This window comes from Netta rufina, assembly GCF_964035555.1.
Source record: "Netta rufina genome assembly, chromosome: 6".
Lineage (NCBI taxonomy): Eukaryota > Metazoa > Chordata > Aves > Anseriformes > Anatidae > Netta > Netta rufina.
Genome location: NC_140129.1, coordinates 37,940,880 through 37,957,119, shown reverse-complemented (window position 1 = coordinate 37,957,119; position 16,240 = coordinate 37,940,880). Strand labels below are relative to the sequence as shown.

At 42.0% G+C, this 16,240-nt stretch overlaps 1 protein-coding gene across 8 annotated transcripts in view; it reads right to left on the bottom strand.

The window, feature by feature from the left end:
* Window positions 1–16,240, bottom strand: part of MBD5 (methyl-CpG binding domain protein 5) — a 129,107-nt gene that overhangs the window by 73,904 nt on the left and 38,963 nt on the right. For all 8 annotated transcript variants that reach the window (XM_084289458.1, XM_084289461.1, XM_084289462.1 and 5 more), the window contains exon 2: window positions 10,876–10,973. The gene's annotated coding sequence lies outside the window, so the exon portion shown is untranslated. The remainder of the gene's footprint in view (window positions 1–10,875; window positions 10,974–16,240) is intronic.

The following is a 16,240-nucleotide window of genomic DNA, read 5'->3' as shown; positions in this document are numbered from 1 at the left end:
GCACCAGTAATTGCCTTGCCCTAGTATCACATCCATCACGCAGGACTCACATGTGCTGGGCCGGTATCGCTGCAGCCCAGAGGATGCTTCCCCCTCTTGAACCATCCCAGGCACGACCTACGGACAGCCAGGGTACCCTGCTTTTAACGGGGTGAAGTTATCAGCACATTAAATGTTTAGCTTTATATTCAAAGGCTGCACAAAAGATGGAAGCAGAGGAATTGCTATGCTCCCCAAGTCATTCTTGAGGCTTGCCACCAGGTAGTACCTGCGGTAAGGGCAAGAGTCACCAAAAACATTCAGAGCTGCAAAACCTGGTAACTTCTAAACATCTGACAAACGCAAGCTTTCCCAAATCGATTTTCTCAGCTTCATCTCCTGCTGAATAGACGCTGGTATCTTGCAAAATGGGAACAGATTAATGAGCACGCCGATCCTGTCAATAGCCTGGCAGAACGCGGGCCGTCGAGCCACCCACGCCACGGAAACGTCTCTCACAGAAGCACGAGCTGTTGATGTCCTACCATCAAATGCTAAACCCACCGCCACGCTAGTGAAACATCCAAGCAGTCCTTCACGCAGAGTGGATCCCTCCTGATGAATAAGAGGTTTGTTTTTTGGCACCGGCATGGATCAGAGTAAACTAACTGAGTGAATTGCCAGACGCGCAGGAGAGCTCTCCTCCCGCATCCCAAATCTCTAATGCCATTTTTGGACTTGTATGCACGAGCCACCGAAACAACAGATGAAGAGACAGTTTGATTCCTGAAAAGGACTGGCCAAAGGCCTCAAATCTTCTAGTCCTGTCAAAATATATCCAAAGACATCGTATCGGAAGCCTATCGAAAGCTGCATCTTAGGAAAAAAAAATAAAACCGACCTAATTAGGTAAACAGCTAGCCACACCATTCTGTATGAAGCAGGGACAGAATGTCAAAGGTAAAAAGCATACAGGCTTCGGAGTTCAACATTTACATTTCAAAATACAGCACTGCATTTGAACTACAAGTTGCGGAAATTACAGAAAAATGGGCTCAAAATTCCACGTTTTCTCTAGAAAATCTTCCCCAAAGAACCCTATTTCTTCTCAAAAGAACCCCATTACAAACATCCTGAATATCCCCCTGTATATATGTGTGTGTTTAGATCTTTTATTACAGCAACAGAGTCATGGAAATGACTGACAGACACATTCGGTGTTCAGACACTGCTCCTTAAGGTTGCCACTGGTACAGGTGCACGATACTAGATGAGTTCAGGGACAGATAAGAAAAATTTAGCTAATATGGAATCTGTAGCCTCCAGCTGGCATTACAAAACATGCAAAAAACATCTAAGGGTGTCAAACCCAAAGGAAGGACCAGGGATCTCCAACGAGACACCTACCCAGAAGCACGCTTGAATCAATACAGCGCTGTACTTGGAGAGTGTAACCAGAAAGCTTTTTTGGTCCTGCCATCAGTTTCCACAGAGCCAGGACCTAACTCAGACTTAAATAATTGCTTATGAACACTGTCTCTATCCTTAAACGTCTCCTTTAAAATCACCTGTTCATCATCACTAAACGATCACACTTAGTTCAATGCTAAAACATATAGTTCAATCCTAGGTTCATGTTTTATAAATTTCTATTTAAATTTACTATCCTGTCAGTCCAGTAAGTACTTTATACTTTTTTTTTCTCCTTTCAGTGAATATATCCCATTATCCTAAATATTCCATGGACTTGAACCTAGATGAGAGCTTGCTCTAAGGATCACTCTCTGTACCCACAGCCCTGCAAGCCCCTCTCCTCCCTTCCTTTCGGTCCACCCACCACAATGCCTCCCAGCTCTGCTCCTCGGCTGAGAGGCTGAATGGTTTTAGCTCCTTACAAATTTAGTTCTGCATTTAGGATGGATCGTGGAGGAGGAAGTCAGGCCCTCAAGTCAACAGGGTAATCCTCCGGACCAGAACCACGGTTGCTTAGGGTTCAGCCGCTCCTCCAGAGCTCAGCAAAGAGAAGTTCATCTAGGTGAGAGGTAAAACAGTACTAATTTCATATGAAAAGCAGTTACTATTAAAGGTAGTTAAACATGGAAACAGTTTTCTAGGTAAAACAGTGTGTATATTTCCATTTCTAGGCAATGAAACAAGAGGGAGTAGCTTTTGATGAGGCAAGCTCCAACCCAGGGGTTGCAAAAAGCACCATGATCTGCATGCCAAAGGGTCAGAAACCTGCCACTGCTGTCCCTTCTGGCCCTTGAATTTCTAGATTTCCCTCACATGCCCATAAAAAAAAAAAAAAAAGACCTACCTTGGGCAGGACTAGCAAATAAGCCGGGTAGGTGTACAGATACAAGAGACAACCATGTCCCGTTGGAAGGTGCTACGCCCTCCTTCACTGGAAGAGATGCTTTTAGGCCAAGTATTTCTAGTTGGAAAGCATTTCATCATTGATTAGCTGCACTTTGCTCTTCTGCAGAAGTACTTACAGCATGACTTTGTACATTAAGCATGTGTTTGGAGAGCCTGCTTCAGGGGGGAAAGAAAAGCAAAGAGAAACGTGGCTTCTCTGCGCTCCTCTTGAGCCCCAAACCAGCACAGGTTCGTCTTCAGGTTCACCTGCTTCATCCTGGCCTCCTCCAATGGTCCAAGTGCCATTACAGGACACCTCTTTTTTTCAGGTAAGTTGGAAATAACAAGCTTTCTTGTAAAATGTGCATCATCCTAAAGCAGTGACTTATTTTGATAGTAAGAACCTAGAAAGATCTTCCTCATGTCCTAGGCAGGGCAACAAAGCAAACATTTTACGAGACGTTATGTGCCGCCAAAGTGAAGTGTAAATACCCTGCTCACGCTGTAAATACAAGGCCTTTAAAAAAAAAAAAAAGGACTAAATAAGTACAGATACATTTTGAATACTATTCCACATATTTTTTGAGATTTGAAGTGATTTTCAAATTTCAGTCCATGACAATTCAAGAAAAATCATGAAAATTGCCATTTTCCTGCATGCACTAGTACTTTATTCGCACTGGAAAGGCCTTAGAAAGTAGCCCAAGTATGAAGCAAACAAACAAAACACAGAAAAATATTTGGTAGCAAGGGGCCTGGTGCAGTTTTTATTCGATTATTTCTAAAAGAAGACATTATAAAACAACCTTTCTTTTTTCTTCCCCAGGATCTGAGGCATGCAGATACAGTATGAGGGCTCTCCACAGTCTTAATACCATTCACGACAGTTCACAAAATCAGTTAATTATTGGCATTTTTTTTTAAACTAACATCTTCTAAATTAGTGATTTGCTAACTTGCTACACTGAAGATACTCAGTTTGCAGTTGCATAACATGAATGGATTAGCAATATGTTTGGGGGTACCTCCTTGCAGGAGCAACGCCACTTTTCTCTAGCATCATCATTACCTACGTTAATGTTGAAGTCATCGTGTTTTTCAGCTAGCAGCAGTTATCTAATCTTCTGCAAGTCAACAGAAATACTGACATGAAACCTTCATCAGGCAAGTTTTCATTCTTTCTCAATGTGAAATTTCATACTACACACGTGATACTCGGGAACTTTACCGAGATCTTTTTAATATGAATATCTGGGCTTTAAAAGTCCATAAAGAGGTCAAAAGTTGGCATGCCAAGTGTTTCTTCTGCCTTCTAAAAAAATCTAACCTTCATTCTAAGTTGTTCTTAAATTACAGAGACGTGCTATGGGTCAGTACATACAACGTATTTACCTGCCCTGGAAGGCACCACATTTTCACACCTACAAAATGCAGAAGCCAAGGGCTTTGACTACTGCTGGTACCTATCTGCTGAATTTACTTTCAGATGATGTAATACTATTTCTTCTTCAAGAGATGATATTATATGCAGTAACACCTGAAGAAGAACGTATCTTTGGTATGTATTTAATTCTATACCATCAGAACACGATACGACCTGAAAGCTACTGAGCACAGGGCGTGCCTTCCAGCCCAACACCTCCACATCACATCACTGCAGGCTGCCAGCACGCTCCTGGCAGCTGCTCATTTGCCTACAAAATCTACGCTACAGGAACCTCACTTTCTGCCACTCAAACTCCTAAAGTGGGGTTAAGATCATAAGCAATTAAAGCAAAAAAAAAAAAAAAAAGGAAAAAAGATACATACCTGAGCCAATGTCTACACTGTAAACTGTATAAACTTTTACACAAGAATTAGTAGCATAAGCAAAAGCACTGCCCTAGAATTATCTATGTCAGGTCAAATTTTATACATTATAATGCAGGTAATATACTTTATATACAATTTTTCGTCTTCTGCCTCTTATTGAAGATGCAACTGTGGCCAGGTTTCCTTTCCAATTTGCTGTTTCTTTTGTCAAAATGGCAATTAAATGAGAATTGTTACCTATCTACCTTTTCATAAACTTTTAAATCATACCTGGGATTCAGCAATTAACATCTATGTGTTACTTATATAAAAATGATAGCAATTTGCTTTCTAAACAACATGCATCTGATACACATTACACCTACTTTGGTAAATTCATGCTGAGATCCGTGCCCTAAACAGTTTCAGTTCCTGTATTAAGGACTCAAAGGGATGAAGTTGGTCAAAAAATAGCTTTTGTCCTGATACTTTTCCAATGGAAAGTTCAGTTTTCCTTTCGGTCCTTTTCAGCTCAAGTATTTTCCCCCCTCTCAGAATGGTACTTACTGCTTTTCATACACTACTAAAACTAAACAAATCCTAATGGATCCTTTGGAGTGATGAAATCACAGTTTGGGAGGCTAAATTAAACTGGAAGAATTCCTGAAACAGCTGGGTGAAGATCTTATCTCATCAATAGCTTTCAGGAATGTGGTAAAAAAAATAAAGTGAAAAAAAAATCCTGTGTTGAATAATAATTCTGGGGCATCATCACAGGTTTTCAGAGGAAGAATGGCTTTAGAAACTTTTCATGAGCTTGAATTTAAAAGCATCGCTTGTTTTAATTTAAAGCATTTCACTGAACGGGGATCTTTCTAGGGGAAGAGGCAGAGATGCCTGTGACATTCGCTCAGATCAGCAGCAATCAGTTGGGGTAGATGTTTCCCTTCAGCAGAAATATGCTGATAGAAGCCAGTTAAGAATCTGAAAAATGACAACACCTCGTTTAAAGATAAAACAACAAAAGCAGGAATGCATTTCAAAGCTCTCCTTTCTCACTGAATGAAGGCAGTGGCGGCCCTACTTAAGGCACACGCTTCCCAGAGCAGTAGATCGGATCTGGATAAAGGCAGCTGACCCAAGCTCAACGCGCCAACTGCAAACCAGTTCCACTTTCCTTAACCATTTCCACGGATTTTCAGCCCTCAAGCTTACAAAGGATGTGACTTTGGAGTAAGGCGAAAGCAAAGCAAAACAGCAACGTGGAGAGGAAAAAAATAAAAGGATACAAAAAAAATTAAAAACAAACCTCCACAACCCTTCAGGTCATCGTCACACCAAGAAAACCCGTGGTTTCCTAGGTTTCCACTAACAGCAAAATTTAAGATTTGCTACCTTTGAGTTTCTTCTTTAGAGCACTGGGTTTTCAGGTGGAATTCTGAGAGCAAAATCAAGGATCTGAATCTGGTTTGTTGTTACAACAGACATGAATAATTCTGTTTATCCTAGACACTACACTCCAAACACATTCTTCCTTTAAATATTTTGTAAAATTAGCCAGCAGTGGAAGTAGCTTTATTAACTGCTATTCTAAACACCTAGCACTTGCAGGACAACGACAACGTGGCATCAATTTCCCCACAATTTCTTGATGTATTACAGGAAAATGTAAGGGTTGATATTTGTAAAACTTTCTAACACCACGGACAGAAATAATAATTAAAACAACAACAAACAAAAATCACAAAAATTTCTGGAGACATCCAGGTTACTGTCTGAAGCTAGCCCTTAGGCAACTAATTTAAAATGTGTGCATGTATACCTTGCTTTAATAAGAAAACACATATTAAAAGGTGAGTTTTAACAGTTTTGCTATAAAATTACTTCTGAGAGATTTACGTCAGTATCAGAAATTACTGCATTACCTAAAAATTTAACTTTGAAGTTAACTATTAAAACCACTGAGCAACAATAAAAACGTGTGGGAATATTTACTTATGCTCAGGGTGCTCTCGGTCCCAAGTTTTCAGAAAGGAAAGCCCTGGCAGTATGGAGCATTTATTTACAGTACCTGCCTCGATAAAACACCAGCCCCTATTTGATTTGAAAATTCCCTCAGAAGGACCATCTGGAAAAGAAAGGGGGACCACTGCAAACAAACCCACGGCAGACTGCAAGAAGTATGACAAACTTGGCAAAAGAGGTCAAAATAAATAAATAACGAAATTCTGCCAAGACAAAGAATGACTTATTAAATGTACAATATTTAGAACATGCGTTGAAGTTCAGCTCTAAAATATACCTAAAAGTATTAATATATATTATATATTTATTATATATATATATGCCTAAAAGTATATTATAGAGAAATATAAACATATTTTTTCAAAATTTCTGTAGAAGTAACTTCCAAATTTAGTAGGTTTCCCTTTATTGAATTTATGATGGTGTAATTTCTTTTTATCTTGCATTACAGAAAATAACTTGGATTTTCACCAAAATACCCTTTCCCATTAAAAGATGAGAGAGCCGAAGAATCGACTGTTCTCAATAAAACATCAGGGCCTTCGAAAAGCCAACTGGGCTCGCTGGTTTTAATGACAATTCAGGAGGAACCATCCCTCAATCTGGACTGCAGACTGCTCTAGGAGGGAGAATGATGCAACACGACTCTGCTCCTTCTCTGTCTTTGAATAATCTCAGTGAAAACATGAGGAACGACACGGTTCGAAGACAAACCATTCAGAGAAGCACTGGGCAAGCCCTGCCAAGCCACACGTTATATACTGCAGTGTAATTAAACAGATGTATAAATTCTGACATTTGGACAGCGAGGCCTGGTTCTGCACAGGGATACATCACGAGCCCCAGCATTATGCAGCTGAGGAAGCTCTCGAGGACTACATGGCTTGCAGCTGGAGATGGCACATGGGACTAAACTTGTCTATCAGTTTATTGCACAATATAAAATTCGATCGAGCTACCCGAATTTTCCACGTCCTCTTTAAAATACTCGAGGAACAGATGTAAGCCTCACCCTCGCTTCCTAACCTTGCATAAAGAGTTTCCCCTTTTATTAAGGCTGGATTTCTCCACTACACTGCTGCACCCTTCCATGTGATTAACAGGAAAAAAACCTGGGGACTCATAATGCATAATTCTGGTTTCTGTCACGTGCTGAAATAAATAGCGCAAATCAATAAATGCCAGCTCAGTTTATGGATGAGGCAACCCAGCGTTCATGCTAAGACCGCTACACGTGCATTAAAACCACTCATAAATCCCGAACTGTCTTCTACTACACAACTTCAAGCTTTCTGAAACATGCAGTTTTTGAAATGTGAAATTTCAGTGTGCAGACGCTTTGTAGCAAGGACAGAGGCTGATCTTTCTGCATCAGGGTTGGGGGTGAGGCAGGCTTTGAGGCTCCGTAGCACTTTGGTCACGTTGAAGCAGCTACAGGAGCCGAGCTGGGGGCATGGCAGAAGGCACAACCTTCCTGCAGACAATGCCCTGAGAAACAGGGGTTTAAGCCCAGAGCCAGAATGGAAATAAAATCTGGGGAAGTAAATGACATGTGGGAACTCTGGTGCTGTGCAAGGATGGATAATGAAATAGAAACTAGCTGATACTGGAAATTACTTGGATGAGGGAGAAGGAAAATGAAGACAAGATGGACATATAAGATGGAGAAGCAGGACAAGAGATGTACAAGGAGTAAAAAGTGTAAAAATGGCTCAGTAGGAAACCAGAACTGGAAGCCAAAAGGTGTGGAGAAAAGAAAGACAAAAAGAAAGAAGGATGTGAAAGAAGGATGCTAAGGCCCGCTATCCTTTCAATTCCTACACTTCTGATGAAGAATCGTTGTTCTTGCTCTCTCCTCAATGAAAGAATCTTCATGGACTGAGAACCCCACTCCTAGAGCCACTGGGAAGAGGGAAGAGTCCATAAACCCCAGCAGCCCACCAGAAGAGTTGGCAAGGAAAGCTCCTAGACCTGAAAACATTTCTGCAACATCTTCTGGGCTGGGTTTTGTCAGACTCTTAGAGAAAACCTGTTGCTAAAGAATACAGTAACAAACAAAGGCAAGTTCCTCACTGTATCCTCATAGCAAGGTTTGAAAATTGTTCAGTACAGATGAGGAACCACACGGAACAATTAAACCACCAGGCAGCCGCACACTGATGAAATGCCAGCTATTTAATGCATGGATTCCCTTTGGTAGGGAAAAATAGCATGTTATCATGTAATTAAAGACTGCGGGATGATGTGTAAGGTACGAGTGGGTGAACCAAGGTCACCAAGGTTTGGAAGTATTAGCCTGCAAGCACAGTAATGCGCATTAAACAGAGAGCCCCTACACGTAAGAATAGATCAAATGGAATAGAAACGGTGGCTGCACGTACCTGCACAGCTGTGACCAGGTTAGTACTGGTAGGTAAAAGGTAAAAAGAGTGCCAAATTAAAGCTAAGATGCTTAGAATAAGAGCTAATTTTTTCTGTGTGTTTTTATTTTTTATTTTTTATTTTATTTTGTAGCTTTTGAAGCTTTCTGAGAAAGCTTTTCGAAGCTTCCTGAGGTTTACCTGCACGTACATATTAAAACTTCAGGGAAATAACGAGTAAAACATTAACCTTACAGACATACTTTCCCTGTCCCAGTTTTTCACATGCAAAAACTATTTCTTAACCCAAATGTGAACATGGACAATTGTTCCGCTGTATCTTTACCAAATGTCACAGTTCCCCAGTTTACAACAACTGAAATCCTACTGAAAGGCTATTCTCGAAGGAAACAGCAGCAACAAACCACAAAATTTAACTTCAGCATGGCAGAGGTATAAATGACCTCTCTCAGCTCAGTGCTGTTTATCTTGTAAATGAAAAGGGTCTTCCATTCTGGGGTTAAAAGAAGAAAAAAAAAGAGAACTGCCTTCATTTCTTTCTTAATTTGAGCCTGGCTCTAACAAACAGCCACTGTTTGTTTCCTTATTTTGGGTCATGTCATTCAGTTATGCATGCCACTCTTTTTAACTCTTTCCCATCTGCAGATCTCTTCCAGCATCATCTGGGAGCTGGGAAAACCTCAGATGAGGCAAAACCTGGTGGAAGCAGGGCTGCCTCAGCCCAGGTACTACTGCTGGTGTCCACAGCACGTGGTGACACGAGTCCCACGCTGCTTTAGTGCCCGGCAGTTAAACATGGGCTGAAAAACCACCCGTTAAGGGAAAAAAAACAACAAAAGAAACAAAAAGGGGGCGGTTCATTCGAAACCTCTGACTTATGTAAGATGAGACTCAGGAGGAAGTAAAGCACAAATACACTGCACACCCTACAGCAACGGGGGACTTTATTCTGGTACCAGGGAAGTGAGACACGCGTCTCTGCCCCGGTGTCCCAGCCCTGAACCTCTGTCAGCCAGCTCCGAGCATTCCCTGTTCATCCTGCTTGAAAAATAATAATAAAGATCTCCAGAACAAGCTCTTTCTCAGCAGATTGTGGCTGCCCAGACACTCATAAAGGAAGAAAATCAGTTCTGAATACCGAACAAACTTTGCACCAAGTAGCTCTGTTCTTGCTGTACGGCATCACACAGTGAAGAGTATCACTGGGGCCACAGCACCCTACCAGCACCAAGTTTTATGCTTTAGATAAATAAAAATTAAAAAAAGCCATTCAAAGTTCAGACTTGGAGAACTGAGTAAGAACTAAGTTCGTGAGCTCATCCCATCCTCCTATTCAAGAGGATTTCTCACACTTCGTTTGGGAAGTCTAAGATGAAGTCGCTGCACTCATGAGTTCAAAGAGGGAGCTGTACCCTCATTTTGGACTTGTCTACTAAAACAAAAAAAAGGCAAATATGTAAATTTCAAGTGAATTAAAGTGCCCCATTAGGAGTTCAATTATATTCTGAAATTACATCTTAATTGGTTTGCTCATAGCTGAGCTGTACAGCTAACCAAAAATCTACTACCATATAATCATCACTAAATTTCAGATATTGCCACACATTAAATTAACAGCAGATAATGACTGGGAAAATTAGCTCTATTTCCATAACAGAAATATTCTTCCCACATTACCTAAGTGTCGGATATAGTTGGTTTCATAACAAATAGACAAAATAATAGACAGGGAACTCTTCTCAGTAGCTGACATCTCTTTTGGTGATCAGAAGTCCATAGACTCAAAATGCACACTACGAGTTCAGCGGGCACCAGATTCATGTCTCTAATTAACTAATATCTAAAAGAAATTCTATCTCTAAATGCCACAGAAAACTTTAACAGATTGACCACCGTCTTACTGAGTGCCTTGCTGGCTTTTTCACCCTGCTTAACTCTCATTTTTTTGAGAAGTAATCCCCACCCTAAAATACTCTTCAGATTTCGACATATGAGGTACTCCTGGCCATGATCAGCATCACACACAGATATTGCAAATGATCTGCGGTACCAAAAAGACTCTTGCTAAAGAAAGAATAAGGAATAACTTGAATAATATTAAATGCACAACAAGCGAGCTAAGGATTCACATTCTTGTAGCTGAACAGAGGAAAAAACATGAGCACCTTTCACATAGCTTATTTTTCACATTAGCAGGCTAAATAAACTCCCTAAAAAACATTAACTGTTGGAAGTGAAGCCAGGCTCCTGCACGCCAGCTGCTGTTAATTCATCTTTTTTATGAGCACAAGAAGTATAGAACTTATTATATACAACTACAAAATATAGATGTTCTACTTACCTTTGCTGTCTGAAGGAAACAGATTTCAAAGATCTTGTCTGTAAGTGATAGATTCTTCAATATTTATACCTCCAATGACCACCATCATCAATAAGGATCTGAAGGGAAACACCACAAACCAGCACATAAGCCAGGGCAGTTGCAACTAGAGTTAGTTTTTTAGCATTCACTCACTGAGAAGGCAGGAGCTGCAATACGTACTGTGTGCAAGACGTGAATTTACCAGGTGCTGCTAAAAGCAACCCACAGGATGGCCATTCTGTGGGAAGGCGCCTAGCTACATTACTATCGCAATGACTCCACGTTAATATATTTAAGGTTAAATACATCAAACTTAGGGAATTCACTGTTTTTATATGAAAGTAATGACGCCAGCAATCACGCCCAGAGTGAAATACTGCAACAGAGAAGTTCTCCTGTGACACGAGACCAAGTTTGATGCCCGCTGCAAGCCACCTCTCCCAGCCCCGGCGCACACAAACTCGAGCCCTGACGGTGTCCGTGGAAGCACCGCGTGCCGCGACACTGCTGAAATCCTTCAGTCTTCATTTACCAATAGATGCCATTAACTAGAAGGCTAATCAAGTCAAAAAGCTTTTGCCTTGTAAATAATTTTATCCTCTCCTGAGCGGCTTCCATTTGGGTTTCCTTTCTCGGGAATCCCACGTTGGGCAAAGGCAAAGGAGAGACTTTGGCTCACTCCAGCCAGGGTAGGAGCAGAGCAACAACAAAACTCAACACAGGCAACTCATCCATCTTGATTTTATTTTGTTTTTTAACATGATTGATCTGTTTACTCATTTCTCTCTTTGCAAGCCTGGACCATGCAAGTGTCAGCAGCCAGGGCACGCGGGGGAGGTGATCGGATCCCTCAGCGCTCTGCGTGGAGCAGCCAGGCTGCTAGAGCCAGTGGCCAACGCCTCGAATACCAAAAAGACCAAGTTTACCTTTCTCAATGGATAAAGAATTTCATCTCAGCTTCACGGTAATGCTTTATCTGAATTGACCGTGTTTGTTTCTCCTGACGTAAATCCAACCCCCAACGCCCATCAGCTCTGAACAAACACCGTCCAGATCGACTTCCTCAAACCAAGTTACCAAATTCTTACACTGACATTCTCTCTCCCTCCTTTTTCTATTCCTCCAAAAATTTTAAATAGAATTTATATAAATATATACGAGAAAAAAAACCGACAGATCAGTCCCTGGAATAAATTGTAGAGGCCACCAGGATTACGCTAGCTCTTTTTTTTCTAATGAAGAATATGAAAAAGAAATTGGATGTACGCTGCGCCTTGATGCTTGCCAAGCTCCGAGCTGATGGATTGCTCTGGGGGAAGCTCCAGATAGAAAATCACCTTCTCAGGGCATTGCAAAGTGGCCGTGCAGGAACTGAAAGCGATCCTACCACCACGCAGCCAGCTACCGCCTACCGTAGGGTCGAGGGGCAAAAAAGGGATGGAAAAAAGCTTTTCCAAGAACCTAAGGTTATTGAAGTGCCCCGAGGGGCAGCGAAGCAGGCTGTGTGTCCAGCCAGCAGACCCCAGCCCTGGGGACAGCCTGCTCCTGACACTCGCTGTGGGCTCCAGCACCATCAGCAGCTTCTACTAGCTAGGAGGGGTTCACACGCCAAAAGGAAATCCATGAACAGATCAGTTTAACAGGCTCCGAAGGGAAGATGCTGCTCATGGGTTGGGAGCAGAAAGCCAACCTCCCGACAGCTGGGTCTGGGGCCACAAGCTGCACTGAGGACTGGGGGAAAAAACATGTTTTAAAGGGAGAAAACACACCAGGGAGCAGCTGCAGGGAAACAAATGCAACCTCTCCTTGTGCTGCTTTACACATTTTTCACAGTGGTTCAGAACCTGTGAGTTGTTTTCCCTAAAAGGGACTTTGCGCATCCAGTTGAGTGTTGAGGCTTTCTATCAATTGCCCATTAAACTTAGCCTCCAATTTCCTTAAGTTGAACCATAGCCAAAGCTCCAGAGAATTTTTAAACGCCACTGAAAAGATTTTTTTTTGCCTGCCGAGTAGCTCGTTCTCACTTTGCTGTTCGTATTAATAGATGCTCCTTTCTGCTCCTTTCTCCTTTTTCTTCTTGGCACTGAACTGCACAACCGAAATCCAGACCCTTAAACTCCACTCCCATTGCAGATGTTACTCCTGCTCTGATTTAATCGTCTTTCTCTCCTCCAAAGCTGCAGTAATTGTGAAGATATCATTAATTTTGTTCTAATAACCTCCTAGCCTTCTGCAAGGAGCCGGAGCGCTGCGTTAAAGGGAAAAAGTTTCTTCTGTGCTGAAGCGTGTTTCAGGGGAAGCTCGTAAACCTCTTGGGGCCTGCTCGTTTCACTGCACGGTACCCAACACTGAGTTATTTTTTCCTTCATGTGATTTTATCATCATCTCAGCAGCCAGGAGGAGTCAATATAATCTCATCTCCCGTTACGTGAATTTCCCGATGAAATTAAAGTATCGTTTCTTCTTACCAGCACCTTATCTTATTGACAATATCCGATCCACGTATGCCATTCGATGCTGACACGAGGGAGACGCCGTTACGTGGCACTGGAAATAGAGGGACGCTCACAAACCCGACTCGGAGCAGGCATTTTCCATCTGCAGGGAATTGGGCATTATCCTTCCCTTCGGTTCTCCAGCACCTTGCTTTGAATGTTGTTCCTCTAAATATCCTGGAGTATGAAGATTTGGTTCCACACGACTCTGCACACTAGTCTGGTGCCAACCCACAAAACATATGGCTCTGCTCAAATGCAAGAAGCTGTTTTGATTTTTTTTTTTTTATTATTTTTTTTTACATTTCTTCCTGGACTGGAGACAAAGCATTTTCTTTTATTTAGATACAACTCAACATTTACATTCTTCTGAGACGCGAAACTTTCTAAATCCCCGAATATATTTTGTTAACTTATTCCCAAATAGCAACTTGAAAGAAGCAAAACCATCTCAACGCATCGGAATAAACAAAGCAAATGCCCATCAATCACTGGGAAATATAATAAATTGCGTTTAGATATTTTTTATGTTTGTGGGTGCTATTAAGCCTTAAAACCCTCAGATTTATTTTTAACCTAAGCATTTTATTGCACAGCTATGTGAAAACATCAATATGTTTTTCTAACGTCGTTAGCTTTCCATTTGTTCCCACCGTAAATAGTTCCTGTGCTCTATTTCTGTGTTATTTGGGATCAGGTACATTTTCCGCTATAAATACTGTTGAGACGGAGTAAAGTGTTGTTCAAACATTTCACAAAGTAGCTCAAACTCTGGGCGTTATAGGAGCAGACCACCCTGATCCCTTGACTGGATTTTGGCCCCGTCCGGAGCTCCGAGGAGGAAATCTCGCTGCTCTTGGGCTCGTGCTACCCGTCCGCATCCGCCCCGCGCCGGGAGTTTGCTTTTAATTAGAGTATCACAAAAGCAAACAAAAGACACTGTAACCTCAGGAATTAAATATTTGCATTTGCTTCAGCAAATTAGCTTCTTGAAAGAGCCAAATCCGGCACCGGCATAACTCAAAAGTAACTTTGATGAAGTTACATGCGTTACTTCAAATTACACGGCTGACAAACACGCTTGAGCTTCACACAGATGTTGAGGCACTAAAAGAAAGCCAGCAGCTAGAGCAGGTGCAGCACGTCAGCCCATTTGCTTGTAGGTAAGGGATAAGAGCAAGAGGCACTGCCACAGGATCGCTCCAAAGGCTGGCCATCTCCATCAGGCACTTGCCTGGGGGAGGTTCTTGGTACTTGTAAGAAAAAACATGAGCTACGACAAAGATAATTGCACCCCGAGATAAATGTACACAGAAAACATTAGGAACTGGTGTGTATGATAACCTTGTGTAGTCATATGCAAGTAACTGAAGTCTTTTCTTATATTCTTTTTTTTTGGTCACTTTTTTTTAAAGTGACAAATTTAAGGACTGGTAGAGTTGAAATGCAGGGAGCAGATCTTTGTTTGTCACAGTTAAATTCTCCTCCTGGTTTAGAAGACACAGCATGATTGAATTCAGTTGCAAAGGCATGCCACTGGAAAAAAATTAGGGGAAAATCATCAAATTTTCTTTGCTGTTTCATAACGATGCAAAAACACAGCTTCGGTGTTTTTTAAAATTAAGAGATTAAAGCAAGACATAAATAAACGAGGCCTGCCTTGTCTTGGTTCTGTCAGAGCAGCAAGCACCAGTGAGCTCACCTAACTGATGACTGCTCCAATACTTTCTCAAGAACGAGCTTCGTCCTGCTTTTAACCATTATTTACCATTTTATTGACACCAATATAACTTCCTGATCAGCTTTAGGAGAAAAGAAAACGTTTTAAGTGGAAGTTCAAGAGCCTCCCGACTCCGCCAGCAGCACGCTGCAGGAGGGAGCAGAGGTAAACCCTCTGCTGAGACCGCCTGATGTGCGGCCGTGCCCTGGAGGACAGCAAGGCCCCAGGCTGTGTGTGCATCTCTAGAAACTATAAAAATACAAAGATCCAAAAACTTATACACTAAGTCAGGAGAACTGGGGCTCTGCTCTTAGAAGCCACCTCTGAAGGAGCCGAACGTTTTCACGTTGCTCGTGCAATCGCATCAAATCCTGCTTGTAAGAAGTGCAGTAAAAAAAACCATTGGCCTTTGGCCTGAATTGTGGACTTGGCCAGAAATCCCAGAGGCTGCTGAACGCCGAGTAACACGTCCCAAGGAGGACAGCTCCGAGAGCTAACGGGACCCAGCCCCCTTGGTCTGTGGTGCGCAGGAAGGCTGCAGCTGCAGAACCCTGCAAGGCTTACGTCTGCTCTGATACAGGGGGGAAATATCCGAGCTGAATTATATTTATTTTAAAATGGAGCTGTTTGAAAAAGCAGGCTCTGAATGCATGGAAGTGAACCCAGCAGCAGACATTTTCAGGCAGCCTTTCACCTTGCAGCTGCCCTCACCCGCGGGGCTCCGGTGGGCTCGGGCTCTCCCCTCGTGCCAGCCCCCGGCTCCCAGCAATTGTTTTTTCCTTTTTTCAAGCTCTGAAAATGAGCAGGGTTTATTAAATATACAGTGTATTTGTAATTAAGCAACCATTGTTGAAGTAATGAGATCCATGAGATCTATTCACGTTTCACCCGAGCACTCCTTTGTAGCCGGGCTTATTAAAATATCAGCTGAGAGATCAGTCACACCAACCTCACCTTTCACTGCTCAAATCTGTCGAGGCCACATCTCCAACCTCACAAAACCCTGGGTTTGACCATTTAAAAATTTCCACGTACAAGAGGAAACACTTTGCATCTATATGGCCGTTCATCCAAGCATCTAGTATACCTTAAAACACGCTCTCAAATCTAATTTACTTCCCAAGTCACG